This window comes from Bos taurus, chromosome 17 (assembly GCF_002263795.3).
Source record: "Bos taurus isolate L1 Dominette 01449 registration number 42190680 breed Hereford chromosome 17, ARS-UCD2.0, whole genome shotgun sequence".
NCBI classification, from domain to species: Eukaryota; Metazoa; Chordata; class Mammalia; order Artiodactyla; family Bovidae; genus Bos; species Bos taurus.
Genome location: NC_037344.1, coordinates 45,484,398 through 45,491,688, shown reverse-complemented (window position 1 = coordinate 45,491,688; position 7,291 = coordinate 45,484,398). Strand labels below are relative to the sequence as shown.

Genomic DNA, 7,291 nt, shown 5'->3' with positions numbered 1-7,291 from the left:
TCGCAGCAGCTTCCACTTGACAGTGGCTGGAGCTTGACACAGGCCTGTGAGGCACATGAACCCACCCCTGGTGTCCTGATGACAGCCCCTTAAAAAGCAGCTCTGAACCCTCGTCCTGCCTGGCCCAATGAGGCCTGTACTGTGGGATGTGTGACATGGAGCCACCCCCACTCAGGGTGATCCCTTTGTTAAGCCACCGAAGATGAATTAAGGCACCAACGTGCCTGGAGGTGTCCTGGGGATACAAGGAATCAAAGATGGAAACCATCAATGTCAAGTCAGGAATTAATTCTGTCATGTCACCACCACTGTTAGGAGGACTCATTAAAGCTGAACAAGAATCAAAGGGTGATTTGCCAGGAAGGAAATAAAGACCCTCATGACAAAGTGGGGGGCGGGAGAGGGCAGTGCACCAAGTCTCACTGCATCAACTCAAGCTGTAAATTAAACTGCAGTTGATGGGATGGGATCTGGGTCTAGAGAGGCACAGACAGCAGTTTGGGGAGCTCCTCCTGATGGTTAAACTCCAGGCCTCTCCTTTTTTCCCAAGTTGTGACAGCTGTTTCATGAACTGTGTAGTATGAAAAAGTCAGCAGCAGCCTATAAAACATGTTTCCCTCGTTTCCCTTTCTGTTGTCAACAAGCTTCTGATATTCAATGTAGTTGCCTTCTCCCAACCCAAAAACAATTGCTTCTTGGAATGAATTTTTGTTCCTCAGAACTGAGCCGTCACCGCCTGGCAGCATCTGGGATCAAAATATCTACAGTCATGGGTTTCACCGTTTGACGTCATGTCCCTGAAGACAGGGAGCTTGTGCTGTTTCTGTCCTGCCTTTATCGCTCGTGCCATCATACACTGCGATCTTGTGTTGGGGACTCGTTTGGCAATGCCTGAGATGGCAGGAGCTGAAGCCATCCTAGCAAAAGCCTTCCTCTGTTTGATATATTGTAAGGAATTAAGGTTGCATCCTGCGTCAGTTCCAGCTTTTTGGTGTGGCTCCAAATCAGCCTCAGAAGCTGTTTGCTGTGCACTTACATGATAGATAAGAAATGCCTCATTTATCTCCTGGATTACCTGCGTCAGAGTCTGATATTTCTTCTAGAAGAGATTTGCCCAGGAAAGCTTTGCTCATTATTTTTTCTTTATATTCAAAACATACATCCAGTTTTCATGCCTTTACATGTCCTAAGACAGCAGTGGCAACATTTTATGGAGATCAGTAAGTCTTTGTCCCCTCTCCAAGGTCTTCTGGCAAAGAACCAAAAGCTGAGGATACCTGAGCAGTGTTGTCAGGAAGCATCCTCGTGGCCCCTTCATCTTTCCCTTCTGGTCCCATACTTCTCAGGCGTTTGACCTCATCTTCTGGTGCTCTGCTCTAAGATTCTAGTTCTTGCTGAACTGATTCCCAAACCTCTGGGAAGGGACTTCCTTTACGTTTCTGCCAAAATGTATCAACTGGAGTTAAATCATACGACTTCCTGGTTTTTTCTCTAGGTCACACTAGCACCAGCCAGGGACTTTTTCACTCCTGAAGATTCCTCCAGGTTAACTCTGTGTACATGGAAATCCACTACATCACACGCGTAGGATTGATATGTCCAAATATGATGTAAAGGAGTTGCCAGATCCATGTTTCTGTCAACAGGAGTGAAGAAGGCTTTGAAAGCTGAGGCTGCCAGCTCCCAGTGCATCACCTGTAGTAAAACCATTTTTTGGCATCTCTTAGATGTTCCGGAAACTTCTTATCTATTTTCACTGCTCTCATTTCCATTGCTGTTCCTGCTAATTATCTGATTATAGGAAGAGTACCCAGCATAACAGAAAAGCAGAAGAGGCTGTCAACATTCCGGTTCGTAACAGTTTTCATTTCCGCATTTGTGATTTCTGAACTGTTAATGGCACAATATGAAACATTTCCTCATTTTTGATTGTATCATACAGGCATATCATTTTCCAAAGTAATAAAACTGAGATACTGATCAAAAGCTGGATACTTGAGTAACTGCATGGCTGCTACTTCTACATTTGCAATATATTCCAGTTTACTCCTTGAAAGGGCAGAAATAAAGTTGGTTTTTTTTTTTTTTTTTTCATGTGTTAACTCAATCTACTTTATTTCTTTTTTTTTAATTTTTTTATTATTATTTTTTTTTACTTTACAATATTGTATTGGTTTTGCCAGAAATAAAGTTTAAATAAGCTGGTTCACATAGAGTTGATTTAAAAGAACTAAAGTAGTGGTTTATTATAAAAGGATACAACCAGGAACAGCCAGATGGAAGAGATGTGTAGGGTGAGGTATGGGGAAGGGGGCAGAGCTTCCATGACCTCCCCAAGAAAGCATTTCTCCAAGTCTCCAGGTGTCCACCAGCCAGAAGCTTCCACCCACCTTTGCCACTTGCCTCCAGCTCAAACCTGCTCTTCTCCCTGGGCCAAGCCCTCCGACACTCCCCTCCCACCTCCTCCCTCTTGCCCTGCAGAGACCTGCACTTCCTCACCTCCACCTGCCTCCCCTCTGCTGGCTTCTCGTCTGCAAAGACACAGGCCCAAGAACCATCCATCCACACTGAAAATATCATTTCTCTGCCACACCAACTGCAGGCCACACTTCATTCTCCACTCACAGAGAACCTTCCAGGGAGACACGTGCAGCAGGAGAAGGTTTTCACGGCACATCTATGGTGCTTATTCTTCTAGTGTTCCTGTCACTGTGGTCACCCCACCCACAGGGGTAGGCTGCATTCAGGGGCTGATGGGAGTATCACAGGGGTGCCCCATCCATGTGTCATCCTCCTCCTAATAGACCCCCCATCCTGTTTAGGAACAAACCTAACGGGGCATACTGAGAATAAAATTACTTGCTATTTATCTGAAATTAACACTTCACTGGCATCCCATATTTTATTTGCTAAATGTGACAATTCTACTTGGAATGACTTGGGTATGTCCTGTCTCTCCGAAGTGTCAGCTATAAGTCTGGACAAGCACTTTGGACCCTAACCTGCATATGTCTTTATAGAAGAAGTTTCTGTAATGTGAAATATCACTTCCCAGCCAAGGGTCTTCCCCCAGCCTGGGGACTCCAATTGTCAGGTGTGAGGGACCCTGTGGTCTGTGGGGAGAGCAGGCAGTAATGGGGGCTCGCTGTCCTCTGTCCTCCAACATGTGCCTGGGGAGATGCTGACACAGGTCCCTGCAGGAAACATAAGAGGATGTTCTCTGAGTTTGTGTGTGGCAGCTGGGAGTTGGAGGCTTCCTGGGGATGTGAGGGGGAAACGTGGTGGGCACCCACTCCTACCCCTGAGCACGATGCACCTGAGAAAACCAATGGAGTCACTGTGCACTTAGCAACATGAGCATCTGCTCAAAACATAATTATCTGTAAAACACTACAGTGTCATAAATAGAATGAAATACACAATGCAATGCCATCAGTGTTTATTTCAAAATATATGCCACAGAAGAGCAGTGGGCATTTTGCAAGACAACATTCCAAAAAAAGATAGTCATTAAATGCTGTTCAGGGATTTTCTTAAAAACAAAATCTTACAAAAGAGTCTCAATAAACACACAAATAAGGTAAAATTTCAATTAAAAAAATTTTAAGATACTAGTAAACACTGTTTGGGGCTTTCCTGGGTGGCTCAGTGGTAAAGAATCCTCCTGCCATGCAGGAGATGCAAATTCAATCCCTGGGTTGGGAAGATCCCCAGGAGGAGGGCATGGCGACCCACTCCAATATTCTTGCCTGGAGAATCCCACGGACGGAGGAGCCTGGTGGGCTATGGTCCCTGGGGTCACAAAGAGTTGGACACGACTGAAGCAACTGAGCGAGCAAGCACACAAACAGTTTTATGATTCTGTAACAGCACGAGAGGAACGGGAATAAAAACGTGAATAAAAAAGTAATAAAACTAGATGGAATCCATGTGCAGACAAATGACATGTCATCTTTTTAGTGTGGTTAGTTCACCCCATTTGTCTTAAGGTCCAGTAAAGAAGGTGAAGACGGAAACAGTGAACAAGGGGCTGAGACCTATGGAGGCCCCTCCAAGGTGACATCCCAGGTCTGCCTCCCATATCCCATAAAGAACAACCTGCTCTATTCTTCCACCAGCCACTGTGCATTGGGAGCCCAATTGTTGTACTATTTGCCAAAGGCAGACATTTTTAAAACATAATTCTCCTGGGATGAAATCATTAATTAAAATGGAAAATTAATGTATTCTCAAAGCAAGTATAAATTAACTGGGAATTATTCACTCAGATCATTTTAGTTCATGGATGAAAATGCTGAGATGTTAAAGCTGGTGCACAGACAAGACTCTTGACACTTTCTGAGATTCTCCTTGTGCTTGGATGTCTGTGTCCCGTCTAACTGCTGTTTTGATTGGATTTTTGTGATCTCTGCTCTGCTAGTGAGAGATAATGTACGTGCATTTCACAAAGATGGGAAGATTCAGGGGCCCTTCTCACCCAGACATGCACCCAGGGAGGAAGATGCCAGCAAACAAAGCCAAGTTTTAAAAGCTTCCCATCTGTTTAGCTGTGTGAGTGATGCATGTTGATGGCAGGGAGAAGAGATCAGAAAACCCAGAGCCTCAAAGAAAAGAGAGTGCAATCATCCACATTCTATCATCAGGCAAATCACCTTTAGCATTAATGCTATATCTTCTCCATTTTTTAGAACTTTGTCTAAACTAAGGCACACATATAATGCACAAAATATATTTAACCTCATTTATGCCTAAAAATGGGACCATACTATAAATGACATTTCGTGACCTACCCCAGCACTTGATACCCTGCAGAGACCACTACACATACATTATGGCAGATCTGCACAAGCATCTTATTCTGAGAGTGTTCATTGACACTATCCTGAAGTCCACTGGGCAGCTTTCTCTTTGGTCCCTCAGGATTCCCAGAGACTTTGATATCACACATGGAGATGAAATAAGTGTCCCTGGGTTGCACGTTTTCCCTTAGCATGACCTCCAGCAGTGGGTCTGCACTTTGCACACAGAACAAGTAAAACTAAGGCATGAGGTTTCTTAGCCAGAAAGCTGTACAGAGGGGTGGATGAGAAAGGGAAGTTCCTGAGAGTCAAAACATGCCAGGGAGAGAGCAGAGAAAATGGAGACCAAGGAAGAGAACTATACGGACATTTCTGAACTACTGCTAGGTTCACCTGACCCAAGCATATATGCTCTGACACTAACCAGCACACTGTCCCCAGGGTAGACCAGTGCCCAGGTCCCACACTGACTGATGGATAGAACATGCAAGGACAGACGCATACAGCACTTCAGAGGCTTTGTAACTGAATTGGACCACAGCCCATGCAATGAAGTCAGGGACTTGCTGCATGTACCTACCCAAGTCAACTGTCCACTAAAACAAACCTTCCCTGCGGAATTTAAACAAGATTCAGAGTCATGTAATATAATATTTAAGCAGCTCAGGTTACAGTCTGAATTTAAATGCCATCAAGAACCAGCACCATCTCAATACCTTGCAAGAGGGAATTCCAGTTAAGAGATGCCAACTCCAGGTGACACAGATGTTGGAATTATCATACAAACTTTTGAAACAGCTACTATAACTGCGCTCCAAGAAGAAATATGAGCACTCTTTAAACAAATGGAAAGAAAAAGCTTTTCCAGTGAGAAATGGAAGATATAAAAAGAAGCAAATGAAAATTTAGAACTAAAAAATACAATAACCAAAAGACAAAAATGCTACCCAGTCTCAGAGGCAGAATCAAGTTTATAGAGGAAAACATCAGTACCTTGATAACAGATTAATAAAACTATCCATTCTAATAAACCAGAAGAATAATACTGAAAAACCTGAACAGAGATGAGAGACCTGTGGGAAAATACAAAGAAACAAACAAAAACCAAGCATTTATGTCATCAGAATTCCAGAAAGACAGGAATAATGTGGTGAAGAAAATAATTGCTAATATGTTCCAATTTGCCAAAACACAGAGTTACATATTCAAGCCATCAAGTGAGCCCCCAAATGGGACAAATTCAGAGAAAGTCATGCTTACACATATCAGAATCAAACTGCTGAAAAGCAAACACAAAAATAACTTTGAAATAACTGTGAGAACTTTCCAATCACTGTTCGTTCCCCTGTGTGTGTCATTGTGTGAAATGTCCTCACAGTTCTCATCAGAAAGCATAAAATTAGATAACAGAACAGCCAGTGGTTCCAGAGCTCGAAGAACTGGAGTCCACCAGAGTCCTATATCCAGTGAAAACATCTATCAATAGAAGAAATACAGGACTTCACAAGGGAAGGAGAAGCAGCAAAAACGGAAAGTATCTGGGTACTCCCTGGTGGCTCAGATGATAAAGAGTCAGCTTGCAGTGTGGGAGACCTGGGTTCGATACCTGGGTCAGGAAGATCCCCAGGAGAAGGAAATGGCAACCCACTCCAATATTCTTGCCTGGAAAATCCCATAGATGGAGGAGCCTGGCAGGCTACAGTTCATGGGGTCACAAAGAGTCGAACATGACTAAGCAACTTCACTCTAACTCTCTCTAGAACTGGCTGCTCTTCTCTCTTCCTTCTTTAAAATATGAAACTCCTGGTTTCAGCTCTGACATTACAGAGTTTGAGATTCATTTCCATCCATAAAGTCAGGGAAAGCTGAGCAAACTGAAATCAGCTTTGCTTGGAGGCATCGAGAAATGAGGATGCAGACAAACCACCACCTCAAGATCTGGAGAAACAAAGGATGCAGAGGTCAGACCAGGATCTGCTCCCCTGGAGCAGGAACAGGTGGGGATGTGAGCTGGCAGGCACACTTTGATGATACTGATGTACAACTGAGCCTGAGTGAGGACTCCCTTGGGTCAAGAAGCTTCTGGTGGCTGCAGTGTCAGGGGACATCCACACCGTTCTGGGTTTTACCTCCAGGAGCCCCACCAGGTTCTCCCCGGGAAGACCCAAGAAAAGATCCCTGTGGCCATGGCAGAGGAAGGGGAGAGAGTCCCTGTGAAGGGGTCAAGAGCCTTCTCTGGAGCAAAAGCTGCTCTCTAGGTGGGATTGTGCCAGGGCTCAGTCCTGAAGACTGTCCCAGCCCGGAGGAGGGATTGCCCCACTGCAACCCTTCCAACCTTCCTCTCATTGAGAGGAGAGAGATATCCATCCCTCTGGGGAAGCACGTTTGGAGTTCACAGCCCAGGGCTCAGCCACTAAAAGAGAGATTTCATCATATGATTGTAGACCACTTTCCTCCCCCCAGACATATGACTATTGGGCAGTGGTGTAATA

The 7,291-nt window shown here is 44.5% G+C and overlaps 1 pseudogene; it reads right to left on the bottom strand.

Moving 5' to 3' along the window:
* Nucleotides 1-354: 354 nt before the first annotated feature.
* Nucleotides 355-2,051, bottom strand: LOC100138728 (sec1 family domain-containing protein 1-like; annotated as a pseudogene).
* Nucleotides 2,052-7,291: the final 5,240 nt, after the last annotated feature.